Raw genomic sequence first — 17142 nt, forward strand, 5'->3', positions numbered from 1 at the left:
GGGAACAAGAAAGCATCCTAACAGGTAAGGTGATGTCTGCTGCTCAAGCACTTGAAAATGTCATTTCCATCCGTGACAAAACTGCATTTCATATATGCTCTGTGTCTTGTGTCACTTGGCCCAGTCCCAACCTTAGTTCTAGCGTGGCTGCATGTCAGCTATCCAATGCATGTGTTAGTGTTGAGTTATTATTTACATATCAGCAGTATCCAGAAGCAAAAGCTCAGACTGTGCCCCATTGTGCACCATGTGCAAATACACAGCGAGAGGCATCCTCACTTTAAAGCTCTCGTGGTGTAAAAAGGCTATGAAAGAAAGGCTAGCAAGAAAGGAAAGAGAAACAGAAAGAGCTGGGAGATGCATCCAGGGTCACACAGTGTGGAAACAAGGCAATGTAGGTTTCTGCTCATGGGTGGTGGTTGTTTTCATGCATTCCCAGCAGCAAGTGTTGTGTCACTCAGTGCTGCAGAAGGTGACTGCTGGGTCAGAGCTATGCTCAGGGCCTTTCCCACTGATACAATTCAAGAGTGTTCCTCTTCCTACATGTTTGCCATGCCCCACTGCCAGAGTTACTGTCCTATTGCCTTGGTCAGTGGAAAAAGGCACGTGTACCTATGTAGTGGTCTTTTTAGTGCAAAGTCCAGCTTTCCAGTTCCAATCTGCTCATATACAGCAGATTCCTGCTATAACAGGAGGTAGGCCTCCTAATGCCCACTAGCTTGTATAGTCCTCTTTGGGCTAAAAGATGCTGTGCAAATGATAAGATACATTGTTAATACAGCCAGTTTTCCAAGGGAGCTTCATGAGAGAGATTAATTTTATTCTTTGTTGTTTTCCTAGATATCAGATATTCTCCAGAGTACAACAGACTTCAGCCATGCTGCTCCTGCCTGTTTCCATTCATCTCCTTAATTGGAGTGAGCGAGCAGTGACTGGGCATCACTCTGCAATATCACCATCCTTCCTGAACCATGTGAGTGACAAGGTGGGTAGGAGATGATGGCAGAGTGCTGATGCGATTAGCACTTCTTGATCTTCATGGAGTAAGAAATCCCCAGGACTAACTCATCCCTCAGTATTCTCAGTGACTAATAGGTGTTTTATCATCCTTCCAATTAGAAAGCATTTATCAGCAATCTTTGCTAACTCACTGCATGAATTGACCTGTCATTCACAACCTCAGCCCTTGGAACTGGTAATTAAGTTTAGCAATCTGCCTCAGCAGCTCTGATTGAGATATCCATGTGGTGTGTTTTCATGTTGTCAGGCAGACGCTTTGGGTTTTCTTTCCCAAAAGGAAAGGACTTCAGGAAAAGTGAATGAAAGCTCCTGGATGCACAGGCAGATGCAAGTCAGTACCTGCAATCATCAAATCCCTGCAAGCATCATAGGGTGAGTGGCATGGAGTGGCTCCACCAGGGCTAGGGGTTTTACTTTGGTTTAGTTGTCATAAGATAGGACCTGAGGACAGTGTTCTTTAGCTAAAGTACCCGTTTCATCCCAGTGCTTTCCAAGCTGCTTTGTCTGGGGCTGTAAAGGACATTCACGCTTCATTCTTGACCCCATCCTCAACTTCAAAGTTTCATATTTAAACCTGAGCTCACGTCAACATCTGACAGCAGAGGATATGTTTTATCCACAATGTAAACTTCTTTAAAAAAAGTACTTCAGCCTCCTGTCGAAGGAAGTTCCTTAAGGAGTTAGAACCTATAGACAGATAGCCAAACACTGTGTGAACTGCAGCGTTACCCCAGGACTTTCTGGGTTTCATCCAGCCAGTAATTTGACATGAATGAAAGCAGTGATCTGAGGTCTGTTCCCCCCACAGATGGGTAAAATATCTGCATTCTTGGGTATACAGAGATAAAGTTTTGCTAACTGCACTTCTAACTGGAAGTTTGTTTCTTATGGTGAAGCTGAACTTCTTCTTCACATCAAGATTACACTGCGCTAACTTGAGGGTGATGCTAGTAATGTCATCGGTACGGCTGGCACTGAGGCTGAATCTCTTGCTATATCTTGGCCTTTCTCTGAGGTGTCTAGCTATTATTTTATTTGTGTGATGAGAGGAAATCTGAGGGGAGGATAATCCCCTAGAGATCTGAGGCAGCGTGTTATTAGTAGAAGCTCATAGGTTATATCTACTGGTGTCTCGGGTACCTTTATGCTGAATTGTTAGCATCAGCTTGAGAACACGTAATCTTTCTCCTGAGTCTGATTATATATTCACTGTGCAGGCAACAGAATATTCATATGTATTTCATTAGTAAAAAGATTAGGTTTTAAACCCACAAAGGCAAGGTAAGAAGAAGTAAGGATGAGATGTCAAACAGCCCTCAAATTGCCCTTTTATCTCATTGTATCACTTACTGCCTGGGAGCCCCCACACCCTGGTGTGAAAAAAACATTTGAATACAAGTCATAGAAGAATTAGCCAAAGCCAGAATGAACACTTAGACTTCTGTTGTGCTAATGATCAATTGAATCATCTGCACCAGCTCATATGGAAATGGAAATGTGTAGGGTTTGTGTCTACTCAGTCCCTCAGTTGGGCAGCCTGTAATGTCTGTGATATGTTCTAACTACCCTTTGTCATTTGTAAAGCAGTTTGTTATCTGATTTAGAAATTTCTCATCTACATTTTCATATTTCAGAATACTAAAGTTCTCAAGCATCTGCGTTATAGCTCAATTAATAGCTTAACCAGAAGTTAATATTCAAATATAAATCATAAAGGCTTTGTACTTGAAAACATAATGTCATTGCTTTATCTTTCCATCTTAAGTATCCCCTTCTTCCCTTCCCTTCCCTTCCCTTCCCTTCCCTTCCCTTCCCTTCCCTTCCCTTCCCTTCCCTTCCCTTCCCTTCCCTTCCCTTCCCTTCCCTTCCCTTCCCTTCCCTTCCCTTCCCTTCCCTTCCCTTCCCTTCCCTTCCCTTCCCTTCCCTTCCCTTCCCTTCCCTTCCCTTCCTTCCCTTTTCTTCATTCATTTCCTTATTGGTGTGGTAAGTTTATGGGATCTTGCAGGTGTTTTCTGTAGTGCTGTGGTGACACAGTTGTTATATAAAGTTACAACAGTTCAGTTTTTACCACAGAACCTGTGGCTAAAGAAGAGATCTGTGGAACTGGGAAAATGGAGGCTCACATTGTGCTTCTGCCAACTCATTCATTCTGTAGCCCTGGGCAAGCTCTTTCAGATGAAATCCTCAACAGTGGTCACCTGGCTGACTATCAATAGCCCCAGAGGGGATAGAAGATCTCTGGTAGGTCAATGTGCCCTAAAGAAATGCATCTCCAGCCGGACAGGGGTATCTGGTACCTCAGCCAAAATCTGGATCAGGTCACGTTCATGCAAACTTGGCTCTGCTTTTGGTCAAGCAGTATAATGCCTTAGGCTCAGAGAAACCAAAAAGCCTCACGTAAAGCATAGGACCATCACCCATGGCTCCTCACTGAGGAGGACTCACTGTCACAAGATCCAATTCTAATGGCTCTAAGTGCAGCAGAATAGCGATTCTCAGAGTAGCCTGAAATGAACTTCTTTGTTGTGGCATTAGGGTGCAAGGGATTTACCTCTTCTTGCCTCTGTTAGGAAGAACTGCCAATGCAAGTTTGTGTTGCTGTAGCTTGACTGCTCTTCCATCTGAAAGAGTTTGTGCAAAGCTGGCTCAGTTATCACAACTATGCAGTGCAGACACAGCTTCAGAGATGCCAGGAACAGTCAGCTGACTACTCATTAACTGTAATCAGCCAACTCTACCCTCACTTTTCAACTTTTCCCACCTCCTGCACCCAGATGGGTGTTGGTTTTCTTCAGAAAGCTGTTTTAAGTGTTTCGAGATCTGAGATTGCTCTGAGTCTAAAATACAGCTGAGCTCTTCACTGCTGACTTGATCCATCTGTTGAATTGTCTATTTGCAAGATGAAAATACCAGGTAATAGGTGTCCTGATGTAAGTAAATGCTCACCTGTGCTGTCTCATTAATAGAGGAAATCTATTAAAGCCAAACTTTCTTCCCACTTATCCTCTACAGCTCTGGTCATTCAGAGATGTAATAAAGGACAGAGCTCACATCAGTGGGGCTTTTGAGGAACAGACTGTTTGTTTTCCTTTCTCTAATGGTGAGTTCACCAGGCTGTGCTATTCATGGGGCTGGAGACCTTCTGGCTTGCTGCACAGCTGGTTTTGTCCTACCTGGTGCTGGCCGGATATTGAAGAGGAAGGAGTGAGATTGTCATCAGAACTGTAAGCACAAACCTCTGGCCCTAACTGTGATTGAAAAGCTCCAGGAAAGGAAAGGTTAGCAGAAGAGCGTGTGCAACAGAGAAGTGTGGTTTCAGGAAGCTGAAGGGAATATGAAGCCATGCCCTGGTTCTTTCTGTTTCCCCATCCTCAAACAACAGCGGTTTCAAACTGAAGCTTCAGACTTTGTTTTCTGTCTGTTAAGAATGGAGGAAAAGAAAAGGTCAAGCCAGAATCTATAGTGATTTCTTAGAACCCAGTGCCCACGGCCTGGCTTTCCAAAGTCTTGAGCAAAGTTGTCTTTGCAACTCCAGAACAACGTGACTGAGCGCATCTCCAGTTTTATAGCACTATGGACTGAATTAACAGAAAACTGCTGGTGGTTCTGAGTACTTCCAGTATTTATGCCACTTACCAGATATCTAAAAATGAAAGTTTTAGAGAGCTGTTATGTTTGTTGCTGTTTTTGTTGCAGGGGTTTTAGCTTTACTTCAAGTGATGTGAAGTGTCTTCTGCATCATGCTAACAAAACTGAAGTTAAAACAGAGCAGCTCTCTCATAAAGTGAACATCTGTGAGGAAACAGAAAACAAAATTTTGTGATAAAACACACGAATAAAGACTGTGAACTGGGAGGGCTGCATTAAAGGCGAAGTGCAACCATGCAGTTTCCCATTGCTCTCTTTCACTTCACTTTTTAAACCAGTCACGAGAGCTGGAGCAGAGAGCAGCGGACTCTTCCAGCTTCATGCCATCCTCCCTGGGCAGTGTGAGTGCTGCTGGGACTTGGGGCAATATGTCTCCTCCCTGATGGATGAGGCAGGCCAAGAGCCATTCCAGACTTCTGTGAGTTGAAATGTGTCTCCCAGAGGCAGCTCTTTGTCCTGTGATTGGAGGATGAGGTAGGGAAATATCTCACAGCCTGCTTCCCACACCATAGCCTCTAGGTCTTGACCTCTGTACAAGGTTTCAAAACCCATGCCATGCGCCAAGGGATGGCTTTTCTACTCCTGCTTGCTTTCCCACTCAGGCCTGCCTATCTTTTCACCAAAGCCCATTGGACCAACCAAACGATCTGCAGTTGTGAATACAGTTCATGACTGTAACCCCAACATGGGGCTTGAGGACATCTGTGTTTATGTGAAGGTGTAGGCTTCCGTGCTTCTCATTCCTGAGTCTACTCTCAGGGGCTCTGACCAGAGCTGCTGGAGAGGAAGGACAGCTGAGGCCAGCTTGTGCCAAAGTCTGACCCAAAATCAACAGGGAAGGCATGTCCCACTTCACGCTGGCTGCTGGGAGGTAGCAGGTAGCAGATTTCTTGGGTAGCTGGTACTTGACTCAAATGAGAAAAAAAAAAAACGGGTTAGGAAAGATGGGCTGATGAGTTTCAGCTTGCTCATCCTACAGGCTTTGTGCAGGTGTGATGCTCCAAAGACCTAAAACTTAGCTAAACGTCACTGACTCCAGCTTTCTTTTTGCTGGAAACTTGGCCACTTTCCCAGGAGCAGAATTTGGCAGAGAAGCCCTGTAGGCTGCCTGTAGTCAGCATTTAAGCAGTAAGGAGTGTGGAGGCTGGGGAGGAGTGACAGGATTGACCTGGCCTGTGTAAGACTGTATCTCCCCACTTGAGTGAGTGGTACCCAGCATCTTTGTTAGCGTGAAGATGAGGGCTTCCTATTGAGAGCAGATGCAGCTGAGCCCACAGGACTCATCACCACCTCTGCCATTGCTGAGAGATGAGAGAGGAAGCCCTCCCTGGAGGAGCGCTTGTGGTTGCAGCTGCAGAAATCCCAAAGGAAAGCAGCAGGAAACCGGCTGGCTAAACATGGAAGATGCTTGGAAATAAGTGCCCCATAGAGGTGCAGGCAATCATTCTGAAACAGGTTTGAAACAGTTGGCCTCCAGCTGGGTTAGACCGAGAGGCGGCTGTCTGGCTGCAGGGGCCTGCTGGCATCTCACACGAGAAGAACCTGGGCCGTCACACGGAGGCGTGAAGTGGGGCCCCAAACAGGACTCACTGGCGGCCCAAATCCTCAACACTATAGGGGCTGGAGCAAAGCTGAGGGAGTTGTTGAGCAAGATGCAGATGGCTTGTGAAGGAGGTGGGGTGAGGACACAGTGGGGCTCTGAGACAGAGATGTCCCCTTCACATGCATGCAAACCTGCGTGTGCCGGTGCTGCAGCGCTCTTAACGCGCTAACATGTTTTACGATGCAATGCGAATGAAACAAAATAGAGGCTCCTGACTCCTCGTAACTTGTGTAAACTCCAGATGTGACAATCCTGCTGCTGGCAAAGGGAGCTGTTTATCCCCACGCTTTCCTTGCATTGAGTTAGCTCCCGCTAATAGGAGCCTGCTGAAAATATGCCTGCATGCTACCAAACGGCTCCCTAATTGTCCCTCTACCCCTTCCTGGAGCTGCACATCAGAAGTGCAATCCAAATTCCTGGGCAAACCATGCAGGGCCCTGGAGAGCAGTTTTTTTGCTTCCCCTCGCTCTCAGGACTTGAACGTCATTCCTGAAGGATAATGCAGGATTAGGGCAAGGGGAAAATGAGTGGCTTAAACGGCTCCAAAGTGCAGCAGGGTTCAGCAAAATGTGTCCCTCTATCCACCCCAGAACAGCCACCTTTATTATTATTATTATTTTCCTGCAAGGGGAAGGAGGAAAGGAAAGAGGGCCTCTGGGTTGTGAAATGGGCAGAAGTGGAACAACTGCAGTTGCCTGGAAGCCCCCAACCCCAGCAAGCTTGATGGGGCACAGGGATGGGGCACGGTGGCAGCAGCTGCGTGTGGTTCCCCCATGGCCTCTCCCAGCACACAGGCGCTGGTTGCTGGGGATTAGGGGGAACAGATGCACATAAGATGCTTACAGCCTTTTCCAGACACAAGGCTGCTTTCCAATCAGCTCAGAGGAAACAAGGTAATTAGATGGAGTCAGGGCAGGGAGCAGGAGGGAATTAGCCTGTTACCCAACCAAAGGCTGCAACCCCACCTCCCTCCATTCCTCTGCTCACTCTCATTTTAAAGATTTTTTCTTTTTTTATTTTCTTTCTTTTTTTTTTTTTTTTTCCTCTCCTTCTCCAGGAGGCAGCTGATGCCGGCTGGCTGTGGCCAAACAGGTCTGGCCTCTGCAGCTGAGACTGGTGGTGATACTTCAACAGGGTGATGAACCAGCCCTCCCCTTTAGTAAAGGTGGTCTCTTGGATGTGCTGCTGGGATACTGTGACCCCTTCCCTGTAAGTGTGCATGTGAATGCAGCTTTGGTTGCAGAAATCTGAATGGGGACAGACTGCTTCCCTTCCAGATCCCTTCAAAGCCCCAGGAGTTGGGGTTTTTGTCCACATCCCTAGAGTGCCAACACCACAAGCAAAGGATGATGACCCTGGGCTGCATCGTGCTTGGTAGATCTGTGACACAGTGCAGGATGTTTCTTTTTTAACTTCTTTAAAACATTGCCTGGGCATGAGTGTGCTCCCAGTGCGTTGTTATCTTTGGAGAGATTTTGCTGGTTAAAGTTCTTCAGGTGCAGAGGCTGGTCCTGTTGCTGCTATTCAGTGGGCAGCTGTGATAAGGAATTGTCCTCAGGCAGCACAGGCAGTGATCTCCTCCGTGATTAAAGAGCCCACTGTTGCATTAGTTAGCACGTCCCCCCTCCCAAGCTCCTGCCTCACTTGTCTAACTTCTGAGGCCAGCCTATGCTCTCATTGGGTAAGCAGAGCTCTTCTCCTAGATGTTTTCTTTCAAAAGCCATCAGAATGTCCCAGGGCTTTTGAAAGGAGCTTTGCTGTGTCACGAAAGGCAGCGTTGACCACGGAAGGATTTTTTCCTAATGACGGGTCAGCTGGGCACTAAACACATGAGAGAGGATCACCATTACAGCTGTAATCGAGCAGAGCAGAGCTGACATCAGCTTTAAGGCAAAGAAAGCAGACGGTGCCTGAACTTCTCCAAACGAATGTGCACATCCTGTGGATAATTCTCTGAGATTGACATTAACCTCTTCTCGTACATATATGCAAACAGTGAGTGTTGAAATCCACTTGAGAGCTGGATGGAAAATTTCTGACAATGGTTTGCTGTCAGGAAATGCTGGTTCAGCAAGAGGAAAAGATGTCAACTCCCACAGAAAAAAAAAAAAAAAGAATCAGAAAGAAGCAGAGGAAAAAAAAAATGATACCATTGAATATAAACTCCTGGGGGCTTTTTGAAGAAGTGTGGTTTATTTTTCAGTGCTGTGTTTTCGTTGCTCGTTGGCATGTGAAACAAGCAGAGGCTGCACCATCTTTTTCTCTTGGCTTTTTTCAGTTTGTGGCACACACCTCCTTCTGGGTGCACGCAGCATGGGGGATGCAAAGTATACAGCAAAAGAGCAGTGAGGCAGTGGCACAGGCTGCCCAGGGAGGAGGTGGAGTCCTTGTCCCTGGAGGTGTCCAAGAACTGTGTGGATGTGGCACTGAGGGACACGATTAGTGGGCACAGTGGGGATGGGTTGGCGGTCGAACCAGGTGATCTTAGAGGACTTTTCCAACCTTAATGACTCTACGATTCTATGATCTTGTGTAAGGAAAGCACCTCTGTGGAGCACAAAAATCCCACAGAGATGTGCTCTTATCCCTAGCGCTGGCTCTGTGCTGTGTGCTCCTGGCTCTGTGAGATAACCACCCACCTAGGAAAGTTGTTGGCACCCCGTGCCTCAGCACACTGCTTGTTTTTGTACCTCCAGCGCCTGAGGTCCAGTGATTCTAAAAATGGCATCTTTCCTGAACATCTGAGCCCTCGCAGGAGGACAAAAATAAATACCCAGAACAGGAACAAGACATGGGTGAGCTGGAAGGGTAAACACGTGTTGCATGTTAAATATGTGCTGCGCTGGTTACTGCTCTGCATTTTTACTCTGAGATTGAAAAGCAAACAGACAAAAAATATATGTTGAGGCAAAAACCTAAGGAAAACTGTATTCCAGTGCATTTCTGGAAACTGCTAACCAACAAGAAAAAGAAAAACAATCCTCCCAAAATACACTGCTTCAATAGAAAGGGTCGTTGTTTGGGTCAGGACCTCCCCAGTTAGCATTAAAACCAGACCTTAGTGCCACATGTGTTTTAGCGTAAATTTCTCAGTAGATTATTACTGTGAGATAGTAATAATCTCCTTCTTCAGCACTGCACCCTATAGCGGGGGATGCAGGGAGAGAACATCCCTTTTGTGATAAGGATGTGTCCTCTGCTGGCACAGGGTGTTCTGGGACCTGCCAGACATTCCCCTCTCTTTCCATGTAACAGCTGAAGTGAGTCCTACGATGCTGACACGCAGCAAGTGGTTTTCTGCTGGACAAGCTGGCAGAACCGACGTGTATTTCAGAGGTATTAAGAGTTATTATATGTTGTTTATTAGCAGGTCAAGGACCGCCCGCACTTCTCCTTATCTGTTTCTGCAGCAGCAAACGCTCGTCTCAAAAACCTGCCCATCTGCCTCCTCTCAGGCGCACCCTGCTCTGCCCCTCTGCTCCAAGCCATGCTGCCCATTAAGCATTTCCCTGAGCTAAAGGGGACAGACTGAATGTCTGGGAATGTGTGCACACCTCACATGACCCAAAACACCCTGCTGGGTTTTTTGTTGTTGTTGTTTTATTTTCCCCCCTGTTGCTCAGGTGCTCTTTTGCTTTGATTCTCCCTCTTTGTTACCTTCTGGGGTTCTTTGGACTGGCAGAGTAGACGGGGCAGCTTGACATCTGCGTAGGCAGCCCTCAGCACCGAGGTGCAGGCTGACCTGCTCACAGGCTCCATGCACGCACTGCTGCTCTGACGGCCAGGGTGGTTTTTCCAGCAAGGTGCTGGAAGAAGGAAGTAGCTGATTCTCATCAGCCATGTATTAATCCGGAGCTGGATTTCTGGGGCCTTTTTGCATCCACGTGTTCCCCTCTTAGGGATCAGGCTGTAAGTAGGACACTGTGTGGCTCAAGTTCTATCAGTCCTCATGGTGTCTGGCATTTGTCAGTCACTTGTAAGATGGGAGCTGGAGTGAGTCTTTTCCCCATTGTCATATACACCCATATGTAGAGATGCTTGTGGTCCCAGTCTCAAAAGAGCTGTTGGTTCTTGTGCCCCACAAACAGCAGGCAACAGAGCAGGGGTAGGGATGCACAGGCCTTCCAGCTTCCCCATGCCTGCCTTTCACCTCCAGCATGGGATGCAGCTGTGTTGCAGCTTCCGCGTGCAAACACTGTTCAGAACTGAAGGGGCATGGGAGAAGAGGAAGAAAAAAACTGGCTTTCTTCTTTCCCTTCCCCTGCCTGTGCTCACCATGCTGCTGATCTCCTCCTCCTGCTCCCCAGCCACTTGGCAGATTTGCTGCCATTGCAAATGTACGTGACTAATCTGTTACTTGAGGAACAGGGAAGGCAGACTCGCAGACATGAATGACCCAGCCTGTCAGGAAGCCGATGAGATTCACTGCTGGGAAAAGTTTTTGTCAGAGGGATGGTCCCCTCGTTAAGTGACGGGAGAGAGATACTCATCGGAGGAGGAGATGCTGGCAATGTGGGCTCTGCTAAGGAGGTAGCTGTTCCCCTCCCGGCTCGGGAGGCTGAGCAGGACGTCACGTCCCCCTCTCCCTCCCCAAGCACGTGGCTGCCTTTCCCTGCCATGGCAGGCTGCCATCAGCTGCAGCGTGCTCGCTCGAGGCGGGAGCACAAGGGGATTGCGGAAGGTCTGGCCTTCCAATTGCAGCAGCTCCTTGCTCATTCCTGTCTCCGTAAGCGGCTCATGTGGAGGCTGCAGGGATCTGAGTGCCCCAACCTGAAGGTGGCTGCAGCCAGCACCTACGGGTGGCTGTGCCTTGCTCTGTCTCAGCCGTGCATCCTTAAGTGATTCTGAGGCTTGAGGCCAGAGGGCTCTCTGCCTCGCAGAGCTGATCCCAGTGAGAAGGGGTGATGTGCCAGGAAGCCTGCGAGGCGAATGTCATTTCATCATTGTTCTCCTGGGAGAGGTAGAGGCATCCAGCATGGGAACGACGGGGGTGGGGGCAGGGGTTAAGCGGGAGAAATGGGATAAATTAGAGCAGGGAAGCTGTAGGCTCAGTATTGGGGAAAAACATATGTTTTATAATAAATATTACATGTTCAAATGCTTGTGAGCCAAGAATTATTTGCTCAAAAAAATAAGTAAATTCCAGAGAATGACTAAACTATTGGACACAGCCCCCAACTAGGCACCTAGGAAACGTGTTGGATTGGTCTGTCAGCACACATTGCCAGTCCAGCTCTTGAAAACACTCCAGAAAGCACCAGCTTTCCTGGCTTTCCACTGACGGAATGCCAAAGTGAAACCTCCTGAGGTGAAGGGCTCGAGCATTCACTAACTTACAGTGCCATCTAGCCCCGTTTCAGACTTAAGGCTTCTACGAGTGGTTGCTAATTTTGTTCCTGTAACTGGGAGACAGAGTCACTTGAGCTTGAAGCCACCTCTTCAGTCATGTGCTGGTGGATTTAATATATATCTTGGTGTGTATCTGGTGCCTATATATATATGTGTGTGTGTGTGTGTGTGTGTATAAATTGCCCATCAGCCGCAAGAGTAAATGCCCAAGTGGGAACCAGCCCAACTAATGTGTCACATGTGTGTTCATGGCCACTGTATGTGGGGACCAATCTTGGTGTTGCTTAAGCCAGCCTGACACTTCCCATTGATAAGGCCTTACTTTTGTCACCTGAGAAGTGTGTCAGCCTGCAGCTGCTTGGCCTAAAATCATCTTTTAGGCTGTTCCCATGTAAAAGCTATGGACCTCTGTGTGGTTTTGCCCACCCCCCCAAAAATAGACAAATGCAAAGACAACATCTACTGTTCACACTGCAAAAATATGGTGGGGGAAGGGGCTGTGGAAGCTGCTGCGCTGCCCATGTTGCAGCTGCATCCTCCCCTGAGTGCAGGGCAGGAAGGATGCTGCCAGATCCTGGTGCTGGGGTTCAGCACATTTGGGTCCTAAGGGACCCAAAGCTGCCATGCTGGTTCCTTGGGCATCCTCCATTTGCCTGTGCAGGCTCTGGAGGTGCTGCCAGGGGCTGTGGGTGTAGTTTGAGCCTTAAGCAGGTGTGAGCCTTTCTTCATTGCCAAAGACTGATGTGAGGAAACTGGCAGGTCTGCCAAAGGCAGCCAAGGAACTTTCTGCTTGAAAGGAAATCTCCCTATTCTAAGCGCATGGGGAGTAACAGAGTGTTGCTTTGCACTTTCTCCTGTACGCTCCTTTCCCCCTTGTGCAGCAATATCCACAGCCAGACTTGTGCTCACAGCTGGGAATGGAGATGACTGCAGTCACATCCTTGGAGTCACTCAGCAGGGATTCTGTGGATGCAGAGCTCAATGGAGGCTGTCACTGCTGCACGTGTGCTTTTGGACTTCAAGTGCACTCACCCTTCAGCTTTGTGTGTGTTGTGGGAACAGGGAGCAGAAGGCTCAGGAACAGGCTCAGCCTGCTGCACATCTGGAGGCAGTAACTTGAGTCAAACTAGATGCCTTCTTTAATTCAGACTTTTTTCCCCCTGCACTGGCAATTAGTGCATTGGCACTGCGACACTTCTCTTCAAATGGCACCTGCTCCACACCACGCTGCTCTATGTGGGCCTTACTTTTTGGAGTGCAAAGGAGTTTGGAGCTGGGTTTTGGGGTCAGGCCTCTCTCTTTTGCTTTGCTTCCTTTATCTCCCAAAGCAGCAAGCAGCACATGCTGTGGCAACGTAATCATTTAATCCAGGCTAGCGAAACCTGTTCTCCAGATGAACGACTGGTGTATCGCTTGCTCTGTGGCTCTGCAGCTCTGTATATGAATGCATTGTTTGTTGGGGTGGCAGGACGTCGCTGCCAGTTTTCCATCCTGTTTCCAGCCTCAGCTTGACAGCAGAACTGGTTCCAGCTCCTTTCCTTTCCTCCTGCTCCACCCTTGCTGAGGTTGCTGTGCTCTGAGGACCCCTCTGCTTGTTGTGGATGTGGTGGGTGCAGAGATGCCCACGGGGCAGAACTGTCTCTCAGAAGAGTGCAGCAGGCCGGCAGAGATCAGGACAGGAAAGTGTTTGCCTGGGGAAGCAGGTGATACCTGAAAAGGTGCAGCCAAAACTAACAAAGGTGTGTTCAGAAAGATAGGGTTTGATCTTTAGCCCCTGATACAAAACTTGCTTTGGTGGGGAGGCTGCTCTGCCAAGCCCGTCTGTCAGGGCGTATCGCTGCTGCAGATGACTGGGGGATGGACGTGCTGGCAGTGTTTTTTTGGATGGGGGACTTCTGCTGTTTGCAGGGCAGGAGAGAAATGTGTTTGCTGTTTCAGGCCACTAACATCCTCACTTCTGCATACCAGACGCAAGGAGCTGGTGGTTCATGACACACCGAGCCCATGTTCATCTCTGTTTCCTGAGCACCCAACACTGACAAACTCTCCCAAGAAATGCCGGCATTTCTCTCTGTTGGCAGATTTTCCTGCTCTGTTGCCGGAGGCTGCTAGCCCTTGTTTGCAGCTTCTCTGGTTTCAGCTTCCATCTCCCTTCCAGATTTTGTAACAGGAGCCACTTGATTGGCTAAGGAGCAGCTGCCCATCTCTCTGCTCTGGCTCAGCAGGGGGATGCCACCCCAGAAAGAACTTTGCAGCCACTGCTCCTGCAAACAGCACCAAGAACAGTGTGGGTGAATGTCACTGGCTCAAGGAACCAGGCTGAGCCTTGGGCGGAGGTTCTTCCGGGGCCACTTGATGCCCCTTGCATTGCTTGGTCTTGTTTGCATTGCCTCTGAGGAGGGAGAAAAGAAAGCTGCTGGCATTCAGACTGCAATCCAAATTTCATTAAAACATTTATTTTTTCAAGAACTGCATGTTTTCAAAGCCAGCACTGTGAGGCTGGCTCAGACACCAGACACGCTTTCCAAATCTCATTGCCCAGAATAGTGTGCTCTAAATTGCGCCTCATTCCCTGACAGGAGCTGGCCCAGTCTTTCACTGTGGCTGCACAGACGGATTTTCCCTTCAGCTCAGATGAGGGTGGTCTCATGCAGATGGCTGTAGAAGACCCCTTTGCAAAGGCAGCTCTCCTATGTTGGTTGAGACTCAAGCCTTGTTTGAACTGTGATGCAAGGAGCTTTGAGGCCTCTTGCTTGACTGTTACGGTACACCTGTTTGCCTTCTGTTTCAGCCTGCCTCTGATCATAGAATCATAGAATGGCTTCTGTTGGAAGGAACCTTAAAGCCCATCCAGTTCCAACCATCTGCTTTGGGAAGGGCTCTCCCGTTAATGCTTATAAGCTCCCATTGAGTAGTGGAAGGCTGCAATGAGGTCTCCTCAGAGCCTTCTCTTCTCCAGGCTGAACAAGATCAGCTTGTTCAGCATGTCTTCATAGGAGAGGAGCTCCAGCCCTCTGATCGTCTTTGTGGTCCTCCTCTGGGCCTGCTTCAACAGCTCCACATCTTTGTTGTGCTGAGGGTCCAAGGTTTGGACATGCTACTCCAGATGGGGCCTCACGAGGGCAGAGCAGAGGGGGACAATCCCCTCCGTCTCCCTACTGGCCACCCTTCTTTTGATGCAGCCCAGTGATACTGTTGGCCTTCTGGGCTCCAAGCACACTGCTGGCTCATGTCCAGCTTTCCATCCACTAGGGCTGCTCTCAAGGTGTTATTTTCCCAGTCTCAACTCATATATGGGATTGCCCCGACCCAAGCGCAGCACCTTGCGCTTGGCCTTGTTGAATCTCATTAGGTTCACATGAGCCTGCCTTTCCAGATTGTTCAGGTCCATTTGGGTGGCATCCCTTCCTTCTGTTGTACTACAGCACTCAGCTCAGTGTTGATCAATAGCACTAGCTGGTGCAGTTTTTCTTGGGCACCTTTTGTTGCTCACGGATGATACCAGATTGCACAATAATCAGGTCAGCGAGCAGCATTTCATGGCTTTCCCAATGTAGCTGTCCTGGCAAAGTCCCCTTTATGGGCTTATTCAGCACTCTGACCCATCAGCCAGGACTGCAGGATCCATTCCTGCTGCCACAGTATTTAACACTGTTTTTACTGTTTGCAAACAAAGCCCTGTAGAGGCTTTGGGAACCCTCTGAGTTGGAAGGTCTTAGGATCCAGCCTCTTGTTGCACACTGCAAGTAAATGTGTATGTTTGGTGGCCCTGCCAGGCAGGGGGGGTGGAACTACATGATCCTTGAGGTCCCTTCCAACCCAGGTCATTCTGTGACTCTGTGACTGCAGAGTTCAGCTTAGTTTCTTTTGCTTTCTCTCATGCTCCTCCTGGATGTTCTCCTGTGCTATAGGGCAGCCTGTGGGGTGGAGCACAGGTCTGGGTATCACAGGACTGCAATGGGAGAGGCAAGCATGTGTGCACAGCTCAGGGCAGCACATGCTTGGGGTGTGGGAGGTTAAGACGAGTCATTAACGTTTTATCTTCATATTAACAAGGCTGAGATTTGTCATCAGGACACCGCAGCCCTGGAACGTCAAGCTTGAGGAGCAGCTGGAAGGGAAATCATAAAGTTCCTGGGTCTCTGTCTGTGACTTCAGCTATGACTTCAGTCAAACACACCCCCTCCTAAAAAGCTGAGAGATGTCAGAGTGCCATGTTTGCGTTTATTACGTGAAGTCCACTTGGACTCGTTCACCTCCTGCATTTCCATAGTTTTTTCAAGGATAACTGTTAAAGAAATGAGAAGATCTTGCTTGAAGTTTTTCTTCCTGCTGCTCCAATGTCCCACCCCCATCCTCCCCACAGCAGGTGTTGCAGAAGTGAAAGCAGCACTTCTGTGGAGCAAGGCAAGGAACACCTGAAGTCACCTCCGTCCTTCTCAAGCATCTCAGAACCCAGAAGCTCCCATCTCTCTCCCATCTTGCAGCCCAGCTGTCAGAAAACACAGGCAACTTCTGCCCACTGTGCTGGGCCTGGCAATGAAAGAGACAGTGGGCACAGTTTCTTGGTGGTGCAAGTAAGAGCATAGAACCGCAGTAGAAATATGAATTCTAGCTGTGGTGGAAAGAAAAGGAAAGTCAAGCAAGGAAGCAAGCACAGACACACACAGCTCTTTGGAGTGCTGGAGGGTTTGGTGCTGCCAGCTCAAGCCTCACAGGGTGATGCATGGGGATTTCCTGGAAGGCCTCATGCCTCCCTGCCAGAGCACTGAGATAGATAGGTAGCTGGGGGATCTTGGCTTTATGTGCCAAGAGAAAGAGAAGAGAAAATAGCTAACTAAAAAATAAGAATTAGAAGATTTATGACAAATGTGTGGAACAGGATCATCTGAGTTGGAAAGGACCCTTAGATGACATTTTGTCCAACCTCCCTGCAATGAACAGGGGCTCCTACTGTGAGATGTGGCTGCTCAGTGCCTTGTCCAGCCTGACTTGAATGTCTCCAGGGATGGAGCTTTCATCACCTCTCTGGGCAACCTGTGCCAGTGCCTCACCACCCACATTGTAAAATAACTTATTCATTATATCTAATCTAGATTTCTCTGGTTTTAGTTGGAAACCATTTCCCCTTGTCCTATCACAGCACATCCCGCTGGTGAGTCTGTCCCCTTCTTTCTTATAGCACACCTTTAGATACTGAAAGGGCTTGGCTCTGGACAGGGCATGTGCTTTAACCCATCTGCCCAGCCCCACGTTGTATTTGCTCTCACCTCTGCCCCTGGATGGCAGCATTTCTGCTGGTGCTGCAAGGGAAAACTGCAGTGAGTAAAAAACACTGGGGAAGATGAAGTTTTTGGGTACTGCTGGGTTAATGTGCTTGAAGGCAGAGCGACCTTGCATGCCTTCTTGATGAGTGGCAGCGCCGCAGCCCAGCATGGCTGGGAGGAAAGGCTTACTCACAGCTGCAGCCCTCTTGCATCTGCAGGGCAAAGAGCAGCAAAAATATTTTGCTTCTTTGGATG

General features: G+C 48.5%; 1 long non-coding RNA gene across 1 annotated transcript; it reads left to right on the plus strand.

The window, feature by feature from the left end:
• The first annotated feature begins 406 nt into the window (after positions 1-406).
• Positions 407-9697, plus strand: LOC146761954 (uncharacterized). The gene is made up of 3 exons (XR_014942787.1): positions 407-985; positions 1268-1392; positions 7329-9697. It is a non-coding gene; the product is annotated as an uncharacterized LOC146761954 (long non-coding RNA).
• The last annotated feature ends 7445 nt before the right edge of the window (positions 9698-17142 follow it).

Source organism: Coturnix japonica, chromosome 2 (assembly GCF_054131305.1).
Source record: "Coturnix japonica strain WE chromosome 2, WE-NBRP24, whole genome shotgun sequence".
Taxonomy (NCBI): domain Eukaryota; kingdom Metazoa; phylum Chordata; class Aves; order Galliformes; family Phasianidae; genus Coturnix; species Coturnix japonica.